This window comes from Bubalus bubalis, chromosome 5 (genome assembly GCF_019923935.1).
Source record: "Bubalus bubalis isolate 160015118507 breed Murrah chromosome 5, NDDB_SH_1, whole genome shotgun sequence".
In the NCBI taxonomy this organism is placed as follows: domain Eukaryota; kingdom Metazoa; phylum Chordata; class Mammalia; order Artiodactyla; family Bovidae; genus Bubalus; species Bubalus bubalis.
In genome coordinates, this window is record NC_059161.1 from 51,241,816 (window position 1) to 51,264,699 (window position 22,884).

The window sequence follows — 22,884 nt, forward strand, 5'->3', positions numbered from 1 at the left end:
GCAGGGTTGGGGGTTGGAGTAGGAAGTTCTCAGTGTATGGAAAATCACTAAGAGGAAACATTAAGGGTAAAGGCTGCTGCTGCTGCTAAGTCACTTCAGCCGGGTCCGACTCCGTGCAACCCCAGAGATGGCCTCCTACCAGGCTCCTCTGTCCCTGGGATTCTCCAGGCAAGAACACTGGAGTGGGTTGCCATTTCCTTCTCCAATGCATCAAAGTGAAAAGTCAAAGTGAAGTCGCTCAGTCGTGTCCGACTCAGCGACCTCATGGACTGCAGCCTACCAGGCTCCTCCGTCCTTGGGATTTTCCAGGCAAGAGTACTGGAGTGGGGTGCCATTGCCTTCTCCGAGGATAAAGGCGATTCTAGCTAAATTAACCTAAAAGGATTCTTGCTGAAAGCAGGCCCCGGTGATCAATGCACACCTGGGGGATCGTGGCAGATGAGCAGCCTGATCAGGTATTAAGAGTGATCAGATAGGGAAGATGGGGGTTCTTGCTAAACTGACTTTGCTGGGTTCTTGATAAAACTGGATTTTACAAGGAAATACACAGATGGGCCTAGGAGATTTAGAAGCCTGACTAAAGTTTGGTCAAGCAAAGCATCTTTGTCAATTCCTGGACTATTATTATTACTATTATATTTTGCATATATTTTAAACCACACATGGTTAAGAATAAAAACAACTCATAACTGTGTGATGGTCAAAACCACTCACTCAGGAGGAGTGGGAAGATGCCTGAGCAACTGGGTCACAGGCTGCACACCCCTCTCCACAGCCTGCCTGGGGTGCACACCCACACCCCCAGGGCTCTATTACAGGAAAACAATCACTTAGTACCTATTTTATTCCTTAGCTGTAACAAAGTAGGAATTAAAACAAATTCCACTCTTCTTTAAGTACATGAATTTCCCACGACACCTTCTCAAACTACTGTGGGAATGCTGGATAAGGTGAAAACTTCTTTTTCCTATTTTTATAAACTTCTGAACATTTCAATAGATTTCAGTCTTTCACTGTGCATGCTAAGTCACCTCTGTCACGTCCAACTCTTTGCAACCCTATGGACTGTAGCCCACCAGGCTCTCTGTCCATGGGATTTCCCAGGTACAAATACTGAAGTGGCTTGCTATTTCCTTCTCCAGGGGATCTTCCAGACCCATAGATTGAAACTGCTTTTCCTGCATTGCAAGCAGATTCTTTACCACTAGCAAAATGCATTCACATGATTTTTAAAAAAAAAGTATTTGAAAAGGTTTGCGTGAAAATTCTCCCCCATTCCATCTCTCTTCCAATCACTCCCCAGCCCAATGCCCCCACACCCATACAACCTCCCCACTCAAATGCAACCACTGTTCTTAAGATTTTTTTCTCTCTTTCCAAAATGTCTTTAGACATATATAAAAGCAATTACAAACATAAAACCTCGTATTTTATACTAACAGTCACACTCTACACTACATTCTCTTTTTTCATTTAAGATTATGTATAGCTTGAAGCTCTTTCCAAATTAGTACATGGAGAAGCGTCCTCATTCTTTGTTCAGTATTACGTTACATGCATGAACCGTAATTTATTTATCCAGGCTCCTACTGATGGTCATCAGACTGTTTCGGTCCTCGTGCTATTTCAAACAGTGCTGCAGTGAATAATCCTGTTTTCAAAATGTGATTAATTTGGGCCTAAGCAAAGCTGGGTTGGCACACCAAGACAGCAGTGCCCGTGCAGAGCCCACAAGTGCCCTTGCTGTGCTCTGAGGCCCTTGCTGTGCTCTGAGGCCTGACACCATGACTCACTGGCTCCAAGATTAGTCACGTAAGCCCAGACACCCCAGGGGGAAAATGGATCATCTCTGGAGCACCAGGTATGCGCCATCACAGGCCGCAATCTGAGGAGGTCTCGGGACTCGGAAAAGTCCAACCCAGTCCGCTAACGGAATAAATGTAAGGGGTTCCCAAACCTTTTCCACTAAGGAAAGACTAATGACTGTAATTAGCTGACTGCACAATTAGAAGTGATTAAGCCTGTTACAGAAGAGGCTCAGAGCCCCACAGCTGGAAGCATCCCAGCGTGGCCAGCTTGAAAGGTTTACTGCTTTCCTCTCTGTTTTCTTAGTCTATACTTGTAGCACATGTCTACCCTCACAGTAGGGGTATTATTTTTCTTTTCCATATTAGTTTCTTTTCAACATACTGCCGCATACGGACATTAGCCAAGTGTGCCAAATCATCAGTTTAATTTTTCTACTTTAAAACTAAAATACAGAATTCCTTGGCAGTCCAGTGACTAGGACTCAGCACTTTCACTGCAAGGGGCCTGGGTTCAATCCCTGGTCAAGGAATTAAGATCCCACAAGCTATAAGGAGTGGCCAAAACATAAAAGTTGAAATATAATTTATATGCAGTACAATGCACCGATGTTAAGTCTGTAGTTTATAAGTTTTATAAATGAATATGTCATGTAACCAACACCCCAATTAAAATATAGGAGAATTTGTTCCCTCCAAAAAGTCCTTCATGCCCTTTTTTCCATCACCCCCTTCCTTGCTCCAGACAACTGTTGTTTGCATGTGAAAGTCAGGCCAACCCCACCCCCCCATTAAAAAGAGTATGTCATTCATTCTCTTGTCCTTAAATTCTCGAGTGGGTCTGGGCAGCCATCCTAGTCGCTGAATATGTATTTTACTTTGTTCTCCTTCAAACAGTCACTGAATACTTTTTTAAAACTTCTAAAAATTTCACTTAAGTTTGGGAGTAGTTTCCAGCCTCAGGGCCAAGTTTGTGGACTAGCGCAGCAACAAACACACCGGAAGCTGAGAACCAGGAGCAGAGCCTGCTTGTGTGTCAGCCTCTTGCACCACATCCTTCTGAGCTTTCCAGGGGCAGGGTTAAGAGAGTGAGGCTGCGAAGGGAAGTTAGAAAAGAGAGGAACAGTGTGCCCCCAAACAGAAAGAGCCGTCTACAGGCAGGAATGTCAATCAAGGCAGGTAGGAGGGCTGCAAGAAAAAAAACCCCGACCTAAAGGAGAGGACAGACCAAGGGCACATACAGGGGCTCCGTTTTGCCAATGACCAAGAAGGCTGAAAGTCAGCGTGAACTTTCAGTAAGAGTGCAGGGGGGCCTGCTTCCCTTGGGTGAAATAAACAATCTGTGGAAGAGACTAAGGTGTCAACCTGCAAGTCTGGGTAGGGCAGCGGGTCCCACTGGCAAATGAACTTTGGGTGTTATTTTCTTTCTCTGTGCCAGGAACAGAGGTGTCAGACAGTCACCGTGGTAATGGTAAAGCATCTCACATAGTTGTCCCCACCCCAAGGATCCCAGGAGTGAGTGTGTGTGGTGGGGAAATGTATGAAGGGAGGCAATCATAAAAGGGAGTGCAGAAAGCTGTAATGTCACAGGGCAGGTGTAGCTGAGAAGGAAAAATTCCTGCCTCCTGATGCCGTGGACCCCAGGGAAGCATAGCAGATGGGAATTACACATCCACATGGAAACCCCAAACTATCTCTTACCCAGAGTCCCTGGGAGGGTGGAGGAGCCACAAATTTAACTGAGGGACAGAGCTCCAAGATCATGGTCCTGGACCACCGGTGGGGAATGCTGTTCCCTTGTCTTTCCTGGGGAGCCACAGAGACCTGGGGACTCATATGGCCACTAGACTGACCAGAGACCAGTAGTCCTTGCTTACACGTGAAAGTCAGACCAACCCCACCCACTGCCTTGGATTGTGTAAGCCTTTGGGTTTGAAGAAGAGCAAGTGAAGTAACCTCATGGAGGAGACTCTGAAGTTCCTGCTAACCATGCAAATGGGGAATTAATTAATTTTCTTTACAGGAGAAAAGAAAAGGTTTGTTTTGCACCCTAACTTTGTGGGCTGGTCATCCTATTTACTCAGGTATCATCTGAACTCCAAATCTTTGTGTAGTGGGGTAACATGTCCTGCCTTTGCAGCAACTCTAGAACTTGTGCTCCAACTGTTGCCTTGCTTCCAATGTCCTCCCTTCCTACCTGTAATCTCTAAAATGCTGCTTATTCTTTAAGACCTAATTCCAGTGTAATTTTCTACATGGTACTCTTCTGAGCACCTCACCCAGAAACAGTCTGACTCTCTCCTTTACATTCTCCATTACCTTTCTAGTACTTTGTTTTAGCATTTGCATACCTCTTTCATCTTGTCTTTTTTTACCTAATAAATTGTAAACTGCAAATCTTAATACCTCCTATAGTGCCTTGTACCTAGCAAGTAGTCCTTATATTTAAAAAAAAATTTTTTTTTAATTGCTACCAAGTTGTGGTAGACATTGAGAGTATCTTTGCCACACCTCTTGTCCCCCTCCCCACTGTGTAATCACCATAAGGTGAGTGGGATTGACCTTACCTGATTCCAGGGGCAGTCCCTTGTGGTGTATGCCAATTCCAACACACTTGCCAAAGTGATAGGTTTTTGAGCCTGAGCCAGACAGAATATGGCACGCCCCTAGTGATTGGTCCTTAGGGTGATTCAATCAGAATGAAGCATGGCACTCACCCACAATGGCTACAGGCAGCAGTAGTCTTTCTCTCCCTGGACTAATTGTCAAGCAATTTTGACTGAGCTGTTCAATTCCAACTGGGCTGCTATTCACAGGCATCTTGAACCCAGTAAGAAAGTCAGCCTAAAAAGGAATTGGGCCCACAAAGGTGGGCAGGGCAGAGAGAGTCAGAGATGGAGCCAGATCCCTGATTAACCCATTTTAGAAGGCTTTCCTAACTTAACTCTGTAGTCATCTGAACTAATAAATTCTCTTCATGGTTTCTCCTACTTGCAACCCAAAGCATCCTAGCCAGTGCATTGGGAAGGCAGCCCCACAGTGAGCATTCTAGGTTTATACATGTTGTGTGCACATGCTCCCGCACCCCCCAGCCTGAATCTTCCTGGGGAGAGGGAAAAATATACACATCTCCAGTTCCTGGGATGGGGGCAACATCTGGTTTTATAAAACTACACATTTTAAAGCTTTTGCAAATAATTACCAAAACATGGAACTGATGTTTTTGATAAGTTTTAACTAATTTCTGTATTAAAAACAATTTGCAATTGTAACCTAAATTTTTAAGACTATCTCAGACTCTAACAACTAGTAATAAACTACACATTTTTTTTCTTAAAAAAATAAAATCATGTACTGTTTGGGACTCTGTAACAGTACTTAGAGCAATAGAATCAGCTTTTAGCTTTTTGTGAAATTTGTACTTTCAACATCTTTCTTAGAAGGTGAAACGGGGTTGAAGTAATTGGAAGGCGATCTTGACTTTTTCTTGGTCAAGATTTCATGCCTTGACCTTATTTACAATGTTAAGGTCTTCTAGTCTGCTGGTTCACTTGCTTTCTTGGCAAGCATCATCCTTAAGTCTTCTCTCTAGGGGCTTAGCTGCTTGTGACCTGGGACCACATCTTGTGCCTCTTTCATAACCTGTGTCTTGCTCCTGCCATGAGGAGTTCTAGAGCTTCCCAAACGCTGGTGGATGGCCCATGGAAATTTCCACAGCAGCTGCCCAGCCCTGGCCCCCCTACCTGGGCCCTGGCCTGCAAGTCCTACAGCCCAAGGACACTGAGCCTGGCTCTGGGTCAGGCCTGTGGTCTATTTATGACTTTTTATCTCAGGCTTTGTGCCTTGGCACTTTGCACTCAAGAAACTTCCGCCCCTCCTCACCAGTCAACACACGTCCTTATCTAGAGAAGAGAACAGTGGGGCGATAAACAAACTCTCTTTCTCCACGGCTACCCAGATGGCCCCAATGTCTCTCTGCTTTTGGTTCATTCCTCTTGTTCAGGGGCCCAAACCCTTTCATAGGAACAAAGAAAACCTTCTGACATTCAGATAAAATATCTTTATGAACACTGATGAGATTGTTGATGAATTTGTTTCTCACATGCGTCCCCTTAGTGTGTTAGTCACTCATGCATGCATGCTAAGTTGCTTCAGTCGTGTCCAGCTCCTTGTGACCCTGTGGACTGTAGTCCACCAGGCTCCTCTGTCCATGGAATTCTCCAGGCAAGAATATTGGAGTGGGTTGCCATGCCCTCCTCCAGGGGATCTTCCCTGCCCAGGGATTGAACCTGGGTCAGTTATGCCTCCTGCATCGGCAGGTGGGTTCCTTACAACTAGCACCACCTGGGAAGCCCACGTTAGTCACTCAGTCCTGTCCACTTGTTGTGACCCCATGGACTATACCTTACCAGGCTCCTCTATCCATGGGATTCTCCAGACAAGAATACTGAAGTGGGTATTCCCTTCTCCAGAAGATCTTCCTGACCAAGAGATTGAACCCAGGTCTCCTGTATTGCAGGCAGACTCTTTACTTTCTGAGCCACCAGAGAAGCTCTCCCTTTACTAGGGAAAATTTGTCTCCCAAGTGGAAGGAACCTCTCGCTCACTCCCTCCGGGTATAGTCCTGAGCTCAGCTCAGGGGCAGAACTAGTCACTGATGGATCCCAAACAGCTCAGGGAAGAGCTGATTCAGGAGGTACTAGGAGCACACAGGGCCTGAGGAGCTGTCCTGCTTCCAGCCCTGTAGCATCGCTCTCTCCTCTTGGGCATGGAGCGAGAATGAAGGACCAGGAGCCAGAGAACCTGAGAACAGACCAGAGCTCTACCATTACATCAGGTCTCTTGGGCACCTTATGTAACCTCTCTGGGCCTCAGTGTTTTAATGTGCCAAATACCTGAGCTACCTACTTAATTCTTAATTTAATCTTGTGATATTACCACTATTTTTCTTTTTAGCAATGACCATGTTTATTATCTGACTCAGATGTCAGCTGAAGCCTCCCTGAATAAGATTGGTTCAAACATCCATTCCACATCCTATGGAAGCCTAAAATCCTGGCCCCCAAGTTTGGCCAATTCCCAGGAGGGCAGGGTGGAAGGTTCGAGGAGGCTTATGTACACAGTCACCTCTGGACCTGAGCCCCTGAGAGTGCTGAGGTCCACCAATTTGTGGACGGTCTCACCATCTGTGTACCATTCCTACACAGAGCTGTGCTGACCCCTTTGGGGAATGAAAGGGATCTACGTGACGTCGGATGAAAGAGTAGACACCGCTGTCCTTATAAGTCTTTTAGCTGTCCCATTCTATGAGGACTTCTATCAGCTGATTGCCTCATGGAGTTTCCAGTTAGTGGGGTTTTTTTTTTCTCCCTTACTTTCTCATCTCTAGAGCTTTACTGGTGGCTCAGATGGTAAAGCGTCTGCCTGCAATGTGGGAGACCTGGGTTCAACCCCTGGTTTGAGAAGATCCCCTGGAGAAGGAAAGGCTTCTTCTGATGTTGCAGTCATGCGGGAGCTCAGTACCCAGTAATTACAAACTGGTGACAGATTTAGTCTCAGATCTCAATACCAGACACAGGGCAGATAGCCAAGGGCTGCTACCCGGAGGCTTAGGAATTAGTATGAGAATCAAACAAGAAGGCGATGGCACCCCACTCCAGTACTCTTGTCTGGAAAATTCCATGGACTAAGGAACCTGGTAAGCTACAGTCCATGGGCTCGCAAAGAGTGGGACATGACTGAGTGGCTTCACTTTCTTTTTATCTCTCCCCCTAATCCCTTCTCTTTGAGACTGCCTCCAGAACTCCAAATGCTTCTTACTGTATTCTGTGGAGTCGTTTATTTCTCTACCATTCCTTCTGCCAAACTCAGCCTCTCAAACTAATCAAGGTGTGAAATAATACAGCAAGATCAACAGTCCTTATGTACCAGGCAATTGGGACTATAAGTGTTTTTTTATCACTCTATTAAAACTGTGATACAGCTTCTGCTAAATTCTTGCCTAAATGACAATTCCATTCCTTAGAAAGCAGAGAAAATGAAGAGGAGCAGCATTTCAGTTCTAATTCTGCACAACCCGGGGAGTTTGCTCATCAGGGGAAAATGACAGAAATCTCACTGTCACGCAGGAGTGTATGACCTCGGGGAAGGCCTGCTAGATGGTCCAGTGTGCGCCAAGACTCAAGAAGGAGTTCTTGTTGTTCAGTTGCTCAGTTGTGTCTGACTCGTTGCGACCCCATGCCAGGGGGGTCTGCAGCATGCCAGGCTTCCCTGTCCTTCACCATTTCCCAGAGTTTGCTCAAACTCATGTCCATTGAGTTGATGATAGCCTCCAACCATCTTGTCCTCTGTTGTCCCCTTCTCCTCCTGCTTTCAATCTTTCCCGTCATCAGGGTCTTTCCCAATGAATTGGCTCTTTGCATCAGGTGGCCAAAGTATTGGAGCTTTAGCATCAATCCTTCCAATGAATGTTCAGGGTTGATTTCTTTTAGGATTGACCGGAATCAATCCTTTAGGATTGATCTCCTTGCAGTCCAGGGGACTCTCAAGAGTCTTCTCCAGCACCACAGCTTGAAAGCATCAGTTCTCCGGCACTAAGCTCTCTTTACAGTCCAACTCTCAGGAAGGAGACTCCTATGGTATTTGGAGAAAAGTTAGGTGTGATTGATCTCGAGATCCAAGAATAAAGGAAAGACAGCTCAAGCAGGACTGAGTGGTCCTGTTACAGATGATCCCTCCACAGTCAAATACACCCATAGGTAGGTGAATGGGTCAGCAGGGTGTTTCCGCACTGGCCAACAAGAGCTCCAGCATCTTCACCACGTGACTTGAAGGTTGCCCTGGGGACCGTCTCCATTCCTGTGGGAGATCAGTGGGCCTGGCCCAGCAGCGGCACACAGACTTCTGCTCACACTCCCTGCACTGATCACGTGGTCACACCCGCTGCAGGGGAATGTGGGAATGGAGTCTAAGTGTGCTCTCAGAAGAGCCAGATGGCAACAGCAAGGTGTCGCCCAGTAGGAAGCAGTCTCTGCCACACACTTCTTCAATTGCCTTATCAAGTGTGAAAAGTTGAGGAACAGTGTCAGTAAGAGGATATGGCAGCAGATAGAAAGACAGCACCTTGATGCCCCAGGAGAACTACTGGAAGGCTGAAGAGACAGGCACTATCATCCCGATATTTATAAAGACTAAGAAACTGGAATCTAGAAAGTACACAGTGATGAACTTGACATGAATACAGGATGAGTGGCTCAAAGAGATAGTCAGATGGGTGGCCTTGAACATTGAGAAGGAAAGCAATGACCACGAAGAGCCAGCATGTAGTCCAGGCTAACCTCGTTTTCTCTTTTGAGAGGATTATCTTTAATAATGTTTGTATCTTTAGTCTTCATAATACTCCTTCAGGAAGTTTATGCTGTTGAATCAATGCAAATTATGGATAAAGTTATTTTGCACAAAATGATATCACTATTTTTATTTTTGGCTATACCATGCTACTTGCAGAATCTTAGTTCCCTAACCAGGGATTGAACTTGAGCCCCTGTCAGTGAGAGAACCAAGTCCTAACCACTGGACCAGCAGGGAACTCTCATTATTTTATTTATAATAGCAAAAATTATATACGATCTAAAAGTACAGCAATAGGGGAATGGTCATGTAAATCATTAATCATTAATACAATGAACTATTGTACAGACTTTAAAACTGTTTTTGAAGAGTAATAATGATATGAGAAAATACATATGAAATACTGTCAATGATAAAATCGGGATGCAAATATCAGAGAATGTATGCTCTCAGTGAAGTGAAAAATATCAGCATAGAAAAATGATGGATAAAATAGGCAGAAATGTTAACAGTAGTTCTCTCAGATGGCAGAATTCTTGGTCGTTGTTAATTTCCTCCATGTACTTCCCTATATTTTGCAACAGTGAGTATGTATGACTTCCACAAAAAGAGAAAAAAACCTATTCTTTGAAAAAGAAAAAAAATCACCAAGCTGATAGAGCAGGGCCACCACACATATAAAGAGGACATCATCATTTCACAAGGTATTTGAAAAAGAATTTCAATGCTATTCACTGCACTTATAGATAAAATTGTGAGTCAGTTACTATGAATATAGGTGGTTGTTAATCCCTGAATGACCATCCATTCCCAATCCAGACTTAGGTCTGCAGAGGCAGGAATAGGCTTTGTCCTGTTCAACATTTTCACCCTTGTCTCGGGTGAACATCTGCACTGTCCAACATGCTGTCCACTAACCATGTGTGAATAATTGGTTCTACATTAATCAAATTAAATGCAATTTAGGGGAATTCCCTACTGGTCCAGGGGTTAAAACTCTGCTTCTGCTGCAGGGAGCCTGGGTCCCACATGCCCAAAGATCCCACATGCCACGTGGCCAAAAACAAACAGAAACCCCCCAAAAATCTCAGTAACTAAAATTAAATGCGCTTTAAAATTCAGTCCCTCAGTTGCCCTAGCCTCATTTTAAGTGTTCAATAGGCACACATGGCTAGTGACCACTGTATTATACAGCTTAGATATACAGCATGTCCATCATTCTAGAACATTCTTTTGGAAAGTGCTGATCTTGGGGTAATGATGATCAGCTTCACAGAGAACACCAGACTGAAGGAAAGTCGGCCTCTCAGGTGATTACCACAGGCTGGCACAATGAGCCAGGTCTAATCAGATGAACCTGAACAGTTCTAAGCATGACATCCACCACTGGACCACCACGGAAGTCCCTAGGGGTGGGGAGATATTAATTTTTGTTGAAGACAAACTCTATATGTACTTGTGAGATAACGCAACTAAACCAAAATACGAACTCTTGAGTTTAATTAATGAAGTATAAGGTTCAGAACAAGTGATAGTTCCAAGCTATGTTGGTCAAACTACACTGAGAATGTAAGTGTTTTTCCATCAGTGGTGTTTTCAGAACTAGAATTGGCCAGAATGAAACTGATTAAATACAAAAAATAGTTTGTATCACTTGAGACTGCTGTTGGTTATAAGTGGATGGAAACTGGAAACCAGCACAGCATATGAGGGAAAAAAAAGACTGTTAGGAACAGTCCAGCTTCTGGGTTTTAGTGGCTTTGTGCCTGGTTTGGTAAACAATGAAGTAATAAGCCATACAGGTAATAGAAGTGGTAAGACTGGTGAGAAACTGCATTAACATGGTGCCGGTGTGGGGAGAAAAAGAGAGAACCAAGACTGATACCTAGAGCAAAAGCCAGAGGTAATCAAGCGATGTTTAAGGTTTAATAGCAATCTAACCAGAGCTATGAAACAGCTTTATTATCAAACCACTTGCAGGAAGATTAATTTTGTTACTGTACATTTCAGCTTTAGCATCATTCTTTCCAAGGAACACCCAGGGCTGATCTCTTTCAGAATGGACTGGTTGGATCTCCTTGCAGTCCAAGGGACTCTCAAGAATCTTCTCCAACACCACAGTTCAAAAGCATCAATTCTTCGGCGCTCAGCCTTCTTCACAGTCCAACTCTCACATCCATACATGACCACAGGAAAAACCGTAGCCTTGACTAGACGAAACTTTGTTGGCAAAGTAATGTCTCTGCTTTTCTATTCCTAACCTAATGTCTCTGCTTTCTATTCCTAACCTCGTCTTGATTCTTTTTTTTTTTTTTTTTTAAGCCACACACAGTACTGTGTGTGTGGCTTAGTTCCTCAGCCAGGGATTGAACTCATGCCCCTTAATATTAGAAATATGGAGTCTTATCCACTGGACTGCCAGGGAAGTCCCTATACTTGCTTCCTTTTTGTTCCTCACCTTGTCTTAAAACAGTTCTTATACTAGATAAGAACTCCTCTAAACAAAGTTGTTTTTTGATAATGTGTGATTTCCCCAAAATGCAACTATCATATTTTATATAGTGGAGCAGACCCAATTGTCGTCAACTTTGAGTATTTTGGTCCAAAAGAGATGCTGGATTACTTAAGCAAGTCAAGAGAAAAAGGATAAAGTTATAGAAACAAAAGCAACAGAAGATATGTAGAGCTGAAACTGCTGTGTGGACACCTGTAGAAAGGGAAGTGATGGGAACTGAATCTTAGTTTGATACAAGGAAGGCACTCCCAACAGTCAAAGGTGAGGCACCAGCTGCAGGAGGCAGCATGGGGTAGAGGTGGGTGGAGGAGGGCCAGGTAAAGGGTCAACCTGAGTTTGTGCTGCTACTTTCTAGCCATGGGACCTCAGGCCAAGTTACTTAACTCTTCTAAGCCTCTGTTTCTTCACCTGTAAAAGGGGATAATAACTCTTGGTGTTATTCAGTTCAGTTCAGTCGCTCAGTCATGTCCGACTCTTTGCGACCCCATGAATTGCAGCACGCCAGGCCTCCTTGTCCATCACCAACTTCCGGAGTTCACTCAGACTCACGTCCATTGAGTCAGTGATGCCTTCCAGCCATCTCATCCTCTGTCGTCCCCTTTTCCTCCTGCCCCCAATCCCTCCCATCATCAGAGTCTTTTCCAATGAGTCAACTCTTCGCATGAGGTGGCCAAAGTATTGGGGTTTCAGCTTTAGCATCATTCCTTCCAAAGAAATCCCAGGGCTGATCTCTTTCAGAATGGACTGGTTGGATCTCCTTGCAGTCCAAGGGACTCTCAAGAGTCTTCTCCAACACCACAGTTCAAAAGTATCAATTCTTCGGTGCTCAGCCTTCTTCACAGTCCAACTCTCAAATCCATACATGACCACAGGAAAAACCATAGCCTTGACTAGACGAAACTTTGTTGGCAAAGTAATGTCTCTGCTTTTCAATGTGCTATCTAGGTTGGTCATAACTTTCCTTCCAAGGAGTAAGCGTCTTTTAATTTCATGGCTGTGGTCATCATCTGCAGTGATTTTGGAGCCCAAAAAAATAAAGTCTGACACTGTTTCCACTGTTTCCCCATCTATTTCCCATGAAGTGATGGGACCGGATGCCATGAACTTTATTTTCTGAATGTTGAGCTTTAAGCCAACTTTTTCACTCTCCTCTTTCACTTTCATCAAGAGGTTTTTTAGTTCCTCTTCACTTTCTGCCATAAGAGTGGTGTCATCTGCATATCTGAGGTTATTGATATTTCTCCTGGCAATCTTGATTCCAACTTGTGCTTCTTCCAGCCCAGCGTTTCTCATGATGTACTCTGCATATAAGTTAAATAAGCAGGGTGACAAGACACAGCCTTGACATACTCCTTTTCCTATTTGGAACCAGACTGTTGTTCCATGTCCAGTTCTAACTGTTGCTTCCTGACCTGCATACAAATTTCTCAAGAGGCAGATCAGGTGGTCTGGTATTCCCATCTCTTTCAGAATTTTCCACAGTTGATTGTGATCCACACAGTCAAAGGCTTTGGCATAGTCAATAAAGCAGAAATAGATGTTTTTCTGGAACTCTCTTGCTTTTTCCATGATCTAGCGGATATTGGCAATTTGATCTCTGGTTCCTCTGCCTTTTCTAAAACCAGCTTGAACATCAGGAAGTTCACGGTTCACATATTGCTGAAGCTTGGCTTGGAGAATTTTGAGCATTACTTTACTAGCGTGTGAGATGAGTGCAATTGTGCGGTAGTTGGAGCATTCTTTGGCATTGCCTTTCTTTGGGATTGGAATGAAAACTGACCTTTTCCAGTCGTGTGGCCACTGCTGAGTTTTCCAAATTTGCTGGCATATTGAGTGCAGCACTTTCACAGCATCGTCTTTCAGGATTTGGAAGAGCTCAACTGGAATTCCATCACCTCCACTAGCTTTGTTCGTAGTGATGCTTTCTAAGGCCCACTTGACTTCACATTCCAGGATGTCTGGCTCTAGGTCAGTGATCACACCATCGTGATTATCTGGATCGTGAAGATCTTTTTTGTACAGTTCTTCTGTGTATTCTTGCCATCTCTTCTTAATATCTTCTGCTTCTGTTAGGTCCATACCATTTCTGTCCTTTATCGAGCCCATCTTTGCATGAAATGTTCCCTTGGTATCTCTTGGTGTTATTATAAGAATGAAATAAACTAACACATGCCTAGTGCTTACTGTACCTCCTGGCACATGCCAAACCCTCCAGTGTTACCTATAGCCTGTTATGATTGATTGTGTAAGCTCCTTGTCTCTGAATGTTCCAGCAAACCTCCTGGATCACTGGTTGGGAGAATCATAGGATGGATTTCTGCACTGCATTAGTAGACGGTTAGGATGAGCTGTACCGATACTAGCAACCTAGAACTTAAGAGGTGGTGTAGGAAAAGGGTTCTGTGGTCAAATCAGTTGACAAGTGCTGGAATAATCAAAATTCAACAGCTCTCTTTCCTCTGTGACTTCTCTGAGCCTTTAATATCACTCGCTTGCTCAGTCGCTTCAGTCATGTCTGACTCTTAGCGACCCTTTGGGCTGTAGCCCTCCAGGCTCTTGTGTCCATGGGATTCTCTAGGCAAGGACACTGGAGTGGGTTGCCATTTCCTCCTCCAGGGGATCTTCCCAACCCAGGGATCGAACCCGTGTCTCCTGTGTCACGGGGTGATTCTTTACCACTGAGCCATCTATGAGCCCCGTTACTACCCTGATATTTAAATTCCTATCATACTTGGCCACAGAACCCTTTTCATAGAATATCTTGAGGGAAGGGAGTGTTTTGAACACATTTTAGGAAATATTGAATTAGATGATTTCTGAGATTCTTTCTGACTCTGGCATCTGAAAAAGTTGTGAACTGCAAATGCAGTGATGTTTACAGCTACTGTTTATTGAGCACTATCTATGAGCCATGCACTGATTTGAGCATTTTAGATATGTCACATGATTCTCATGGTAACCCTTAACATTTCATCAGCCTCTTTTCACAGCTGAGGAGATTGAGACTCAGAGAGGTTACTCAGTTTGCCCAAGTTCACACAGCTAACACATGGTGGAACCAGGAATACAACCTTGCCTGCTCTTCAAAACCCTGCTCTTAACTGCTAGACCATGCTTTAGCAGAAGCTCCTGATTTTTTTATGCAGCGGTATAAATATGATGATGTATATTTAGAGGAAAAAAACAATGTGGGGTTGACATTATAAGAAAAGGGAGAAAACACAGTCCAGGAGCCAGGAGACTTGGGAGGTGAAGCCTTATCTTACAAATTTAGATCTCATGCCCTTTCTACCGACCAGCATTCACGCCAACTACTCACGCCAGTTTGCTTTAAGGTTATCAGTGAGGTCATTGGAACCACTGGCTACCAGGAAGTGAGAGGAGTGTCTGTGTTAAATGACCAGGAGATGTTTTTTCCTTTAGTAGAATTTCCATGGCTGATGAGAAATGAAGCCCTTCACAACATATGCCCTTTATCTCTACCTTCATCCAAGATGAGATCAAAGGGCAGAGAAATTCTTTGGCTCCCTCTCTTGCTGTGCTTACCCCTTTACTTTGATAACTACATGCTACTTAACAGTAAGAAGAGCAGGTGCCCCTTCCTTATGGGCTATGCTGATGAGAAGAAGCATATCCAGATTAAAGCTGAGAACCTGAAAAGTGGGCTTCTTAACTCAGCTTGACATCAAGGTCACGTTCATTCCCAAGTATGTCAACCCCTGCAGTGTGGTCAGCCTCTGGCCTGGGCCTCTAACTGAATCAAGCCTAGTCCTCTCCTGGTTCCTCAGCTCACTGGGAGGGAGCACAGGGTGGCTGCACTTTCTGCAGGCAAGGACTTGGGTTTATCACCTTTGCTTCTGCAGCACCAGTGGTCAGAGATCCAACAGGAACTCAGTGCTGCAGGCTCAATCCTGAACATCAGGGCTTGAGGGCCTCCCTGTGGCTCCAGGTGGAATCTGCTGCCCTCGTGTGGCCATCCTGGCTCGGTGCTAACCGAAGGAAAATTGAAGGCAAACGGGCCCTTGAGAGGCCGGAAAGACAAGTTGAACTGAGTGACCTCGTGAAAGTAGCAGATTTAGGGGTCCAGTAGTGCTCCAACTTTTTAGTCCCCGTTCTATTTACACTCATAAAAATTATTGAAGACCCCAGAGATCTCTTATATGGATTGATTCTCTCCTATTTAGAAATTACAACTGAGAAACTTTTTAAAATGTTGACATAGAAATTCTTTAAAAGATAACAATAAACATTTCATGTTAACATAAATAACATATTTAGGTAAAAAATTGTATTTTGCAAGGCGAAAAGAAACTTTAATAAAAAGAGCAGCACTTATTTGCATTTTTGCAATTCTCTTTGATAGAATACAATATTTCAATAGAACACAGCGAGACCCTCACTTCTTTTGCTTTCAATTGCTTCTAGAAAATTCCTGTGTACCTTCATGAGAGAAGAATGAAAAAGGCAGAGTATCTTCGTATTATTATGAAATAGTTTTGACTTTGTTATCCCCCCAGGACCACATTCTGAGAACTAACCCTGACTCAGAGTCCTCCCCTCCCAGCTCAAGAGCCCAGGTAGGGGAAGTTGGGAGGGAAGCACCCGAGGTGGCTTCTACTCCAAGAGGAAACATCCACAGAAACAGGTAGTAAACTCTTCACATTTTTTTTTTCTTTTATGTTTAAAAGAGCTGGCCTTTTGTAAGACAGAGAAGATGGGGAAGAATATTGACTGAGTCACTGTTTCCCTCTTTCCCCTTCAGAGATAAGATTTTTAAGAGACGACTTCACTTGCTTTATTTTTCATGCACTCTTTAAAAAAAAAATTTTATTTATTTATCTGGCTACACTCGGTCTTAGTTGTGGCATGTGGGATCCAGTTCCCTGACCAGAGATCTAACCTGGACCCCTGCATTGGGAACAAATAGTCTTAGCCACTGGACCACCAGGGAAGTCCCTTCACACACTTCATTTTTCTGTTTTTTTTTTTTTTTTTTTTTTTTTTTTTTAAGGCAGTTCTGTTTTTTTAATAGAAAATTTAGAAATGGTGGCATGATACATATAACATAAAATTACCATTTTGAACATTTTAAAGCATGTAATTTAGTGGTATTTAGTACATTCACAATGTTACACAAACATCACCGCTGTCTGGCCCTGGAACATTTTCAGCACCACAAAAGGAACCCATGCCCATGAGCAATCATTTCCCACTACCCGCTCCCCCTGGTCCCTGGCAGCCACCAGTCTGCACCCTGTGTATGTGGTTTGCCTTTTCTGGAGAGTTCATATTGGGAGAGTTCATATAAATGGTATCATGCAATATGTGGCTTCTGGTATCTGGCTTCTTTTACTTATCCTAGTGTTTTCAAGTTTCATCTATGCTGTAGCAGGAATCAATACTTCATTCCTTTTCATGGCTGAATATTCCCTTGTAAGGATATACCCATTTTACTTATCCAAGTTTTGGCTATTGTGACTAGTGATGTATCATCATTTTGTACAAGTATTTGAACACTTGTTCTCAATTCTTTTGAGTGGAAATGTTCGGTCATATGACAATCTTATGTTTAACTTATTATGGAACCGCCAAACTGTTTGGGTGCCACATTTTACTATGTAGATGTTTCTTCAGAGAATCATTAAAATAACATATTCAAGAGGCTTCCTGCATCAGTGGAAATGAGGTGGGCAACCCAGGTCCCACTGTAATATTAATAATTGCTGTTGTTAGTTTAGAATCATGCTTCTGGTTATGAAGTACATTATGATTTTTCACACACTTTGATGATCATTATTTATTTGAGCTCGACAACACTGCAAAATGGGAAGCAAAGCTAGTCATGTACTCATGCCATGCATGTGTGAGCTCAGGCGCTCAGTTGTGTCTGGCTCTTCTTGTAACCCCATGGACTGTAGCCCACCAGGCTCCTCTGTCCATGGAATTCTCCAGGGAAAAATACTGGAGCAGGTTGCCATTTCCTTTTCTAGGGGATCTTCCTGGACCAGAGATCAAACCCATGTCTCTTGCGTCTCCTTTGGCAGGTGGGTTCTTCACCACTAGCGCCACTTGGGATGCCCCACTCATGCCATAGCTTCTTAAAAAACTTAAAGTACAATTTGGATCACCTTCACTACTCTTCAGATCACTAATTTGGGAATCACTAACGTTTTAAACCTTCTTCTTTATAAATGTGCAAAACTGAGATCCAGAGAGGTAAATTGGCCAGCTGGCCATGGCTATGGGTAGCTGATTATAAACTGACTTTCTAGGCACCAAACAACCATACATTTTACTGTAACACAGTCTTGTTAGGAAGCTGTGACTACAGAGGAATTTCATGTATATTTCCTTTGCTGCTGCTAAGTCGCTTCAGTCGTGTCTGACTCTGTGCGACCCCATGGACTGCAGCCTACCAGGCTTCTCCGTCCATGGGATTCTCCAGGCAAGAACACTGGAGTGGGTTGCCATTTCCTCCTCCAATGCATGAAAGTGGAAAGTGAAAGTGAAGTCGCTCAGTCGTGTCCGACTCTTAGCAACCCCATGGACTGCAGCCTACCAGGCTCCTCCATCCATGGGATTTTCCAGGCAACAGTACTGGAGTGGGGTGCCACTGCCTTCTCCAATATTTCCTTTAGGAAGATACAATTTTTTTTAGTGTAATGAGAAGGTAGAGGGAGACACTGGTTATACTCAGGCAGGTCTTGTCGCAGTTTGGCTCCCCTAGCAGCTGACATGAGCCAAGGATTGAGAGCAGGCGGCTCCTGTGCACCGTGGAGGGGATTCCACTAGGGAGGGTGGGGATGTGGGGAAGATGTGGTTGAGGGCAGGGGCAAAGGAGGCAGCAGGTTGAGGTGCATCATCGGGCCTCTCACATGGAGGCCCGTACGGGAGGCAAGGAGTGTCGACCGAACCACTCCCCAGCCCACCCCAAACTCACACTCCCAGATCCTATTCTAGTTCTTCATTGCTAAATGTGAACCGTCAAGCAAGAATCATCCGCCACTTCAGAACAGGTATAAAAAAGAAAAGGATGGGCAGATGGAGAAAAAGATGACCAGGGACTGGGGAGCCTGGTGGGCTGCTGTCTATGGGGTCACACAGAGTCGGACACGACCGAAGTGACTTAGCAGCAGCAGCAGAGAAAACTTGAGAGGATTCAGAGAGTAGAACACTTTTTAAAACAATTAGTTTTTCCAGAGAGATCTGAGATGATATTATCTTTATCAAAACATTAGTAGATCAGCTGTGAGAAAGGAACAGATAGAGGTGAACACTTTGGGGAAATTTTTTAAAATATGCCATTCATCTCACACACACACACACACACACACACACACACACACACACTTCTGTTAACTGTGTGTGGTGACGGATGTTAACTAGGCTCACTGTGGTGATCATTTCATAACATATACTCTTAACAAAGAGACAACAGGCCCCAGATAGAGTCACTTGTGTTAAGTCCACATTCCCAAACCGAGACTTAATACCTAATTACAGTGTGTCCAGAATTGTAATCTTAACCTGTTGGTCTGGAATTTCCTGGTCAGCACTAGTGAGATCATCTGCCAGCTAGACCTCTGCCATCCCCCAAAGGCAGGTGATTTTCGCTGAAACAAGCTGCTCGTTTAACTTCCTTGTCCTGCCTCGTTCTTCCATTTTGTACATGGAAGCTCCTTTCTATCTGCAAGATAGGATGCTGCCTGATTCATCAATCACTGAATAAAGCCAATTAGATCTTTACATTTACTTTAGCTGAATTTGTTTGAATACAAGTAGAGAACAAGAGAACAGACACGGCGGGATGGGGTGGGGGGTTGCGGAGAAGGAGAGTGTGGGACCTATGGAGAGAGTCACGTGGAAACTTACATTACTATATGCAAAACAGATAGCCAATGGGAGTTTGCTGTATGACTCAGGGAACTCAAACAGGGGCTCTGTAACAACCTAGAGGGCTGGGATGGGGAGCGAGATGGGAAGGAGGTTCAAGGGGGAGGGGACATATGTATACCTATGGCTGATTCATGTTGATGTTTGACAGAAAACAACAAAATTCTGTAAAGCAATTAACCTTCAATTAAAAAATAAATTTTAAAAAAGATAAAATGTATACCCATGGCAGATTCATTTTGATATTTGGCAAAACTAATACAATTTTGTAAAGTTTAAAAATAAAATAAAATTTAAAAAAATTTAAAAAAAGATAAAAAATTAAAAAAAATACAAATATCAAATCATTCATTATGTTGTACATCTGAAACTAATATATGTCAATTAGATCTAAATTTTTTAAAATGTGATTGCCAAAAAATAAAGTGTTGGAAGGCTGAGAGATAAATTAGAATATGGATGGGTGGAGAGACAAAGAGAAGGCACAAGAAAATAGTTTAGAAAAAATAACAATATGAGAGATCTAACAGAAGTCTCAAAAAAGCAAAGCTAAAAAAACTGTAAAAATCCTAAGAGACCATCTACCTTAATCCCTGGCTGTCATCTGCCATCTCCCATTTCCACCTTCTTTGAAGACATCACCCTGTGGTCCACACTCCCTCATGACCTTGTTCTCTCATACTATATTGCTAACTTCAAGATCTATGTTGGCGAACCAGAAGATACACCATAGCCACATACTTCCTTATCCTCTTTAGATGGATATATAGTAATTTGAAATAAAGATATTTCCCAGTCTCCCTTGTAGCAAGGTGCGATCATGGCCACAGAATATAAGCAGAAGTGCTGTGGGCAAGTTCAAGAGGAGAAAGTGCATCCATTTCTCATCCTCCTTTTATGCCAGATGGAGTGTTGACTTGACAACTAGAGCCTGGCAGCCAATTTGGACCATTAGGTGAAAGCTACCTACTGAGGACATCAAACAAGAAGATAGAAGCCTGACCCCTGATACCTATCATGGTATAGGTCAAGCTATCATGACCTCCATGAGCTGCTTGTTTGTGAGAGAACAATAGCCATCTTGTTTAAATCGCTGCTATTTTTGTTATATACAGTTTATCCTGATCCTATTCTCAGGAGGTTTCAAAGATGCCCCTCATGTCACACAGTAAGTAACTGGCAGAGCCAAAATTTGAATGCTGATCATTTTATTCCAGAGCCCATACGGAAACTCAGGAAAGTGGGCTTTACCCTATCTCGAGGCCTTACAGAGGAGACACAGCACAAGGGACTGTAGTAATGAGCTCTCGGTTGGGGGAGGGCAACAAGAAGCCAAGTGAGCATGTGATGGAGAAAGAAGAAAAAGCAAGAGGCGCATACAGCACAGAGAGAGCAGACAAGCTTCACCGCACACGTGGCAGCCTCATTTCCATGGTGCTGCGGGACAGGAGCGAGGGAAAGCTGGCACTTGGGTTGAACCGTGATTGGTCGGTTCGATAAGGTGGGGGACAGAGGTGTTTGCATACCACTTCTCTGTTCTTCTCAGCATGTCTGGATTATCTTTTTTCATCTCCTCCACTTAGGTGCTGGGTTCCCCAATCTCCCAGCTACTCAGGGACCAAGCTTCCACACACAGAGTCTCCTCAAGCATCTCTGTTTTCTATCCAAGGGCTCTCGCCCTTTTGCCTTCTCACATTTGCTTCTTCCCAGTCTTCACTAGGCTTCCCTATGGACTCAGTTGGTAAAGAATCTGTCTGCAATGCAGGAGACCCGGGTTCGATCCCAGGGTCAGGAAGATCCCCGAAGGAAATGCCAACTCACTCCAGTATTCTTGCCTGGAGAATTCCATGGACAGAGGAGCTAGGCAGGCTACAGTCCATGGGACTGCAGAGTCAGACACGACTGTGCAACTAACTTTCACTTTTCACATTAATCTTAACATCTAACCAGGGCACCGCTCACCTCTCCTTCCCTCATTGTTCACTTCCACCTTCTGCTGCTGCGGCTGCCAAGTCAATTCAGTCGTGTCCGACTCTGTGTGACCCCATAGACGGCAGCCTACCAGGCTCCTCCGTCCATGGGATTTTCCAGACAAGGGTATCCACCTTCTGCTTTAGCCTCTAAATGCAGCTTCTATCCCAACATCCAGGTCAGGGCTTTGACAAAGGCCTTCTAAGCCTAACAAGTCAAAGCACTTGTCATACCTCCTCTTCAGAAGCCCCACCCTGAAACTACTCTTTCGAAGATAAACATTGCCCTACTTGCCAAACTGAATGAGATTTTCCCCAGTTTTTCTTCCCTTTTAATCTCCAGGGAGCTTTTACTCTCACAGACCAGCCCTCATCATCTTAAAATTCTACCTACTTTTGGCTTTCACAACAGTGATGGCACCTGAGTCCCAAGCCAGAGACGAGCCAGGTGAAACTGCCACCCCTGGGCCAAGCGAGTCTGCCCTCTCGGCTTCCACATCTATCTCCCAGCCCAGGCGGGAAAGGCAGCTATGTCACAACACCAAAATACACAGTTCTTTCATCTCCTCATGACACGTAGCCAGCTTTGTGACTCGCGCAGCATTTCTGGGACAGCAGACAGCACTTCCAGTTTGAGCAGCAGTCTCAAACTGTTTTCTCAGGAGTCTGACAGCCATGCTTCCCACTCCCAGTGACTTGCTCTGTGAAGCCTCCAGGGGCCCAAGTCCTGGTAGGAGGGTGAGATTCTCTTTGCAGCCTGTGAATGATGTAGAGGAAAAAAAACAGAAGGGACTCTCTGGTGGTCCAGTGGTTAAGACTTTGCCTCCCAATGCAGGAGGTGTGGGCTCCATCCCTGGTCGGGGAGCTAAGATCCTAACAGTCCTCGAGGCCAAAACACAAAAGAGAAGCAGCATTGTAACAAATTCCATGGGAACTTTCAAAATGATCCATCCTGGAAAAAGAAGAAAGAAAAAGGAAAAACCAATCTGCACCCCCACCTCACTCCACACAGTGCCCAGAGATACGACCACAGAAGGAAGGGAGAACAGGTTCCTGGGCTCCCCCATCCCCTGCAGCCACTGCTGAGAACCAGCACTGCGCGTTCCTCCGGTGTTTTGGCAACAACCTTGCAGTGTTTCTGACGACAGCCGGCCCAGCGCCTGCCCAGCTGTCAGCCAGCATGCCTCTGCTTAGGAAACCTAGTTCAAGAAAACGATGCAGAAAGGGGGGCGTTTAAGCCTCTCTCCTTCACAATGGGCAGATCTCTTCCCTTCCATGGCCAGAGCACACACGTTCTCCCAGGAGAGGCAGGGAGAGGGCCCGCACTGACAAACAGACCAGACCCCAGCTC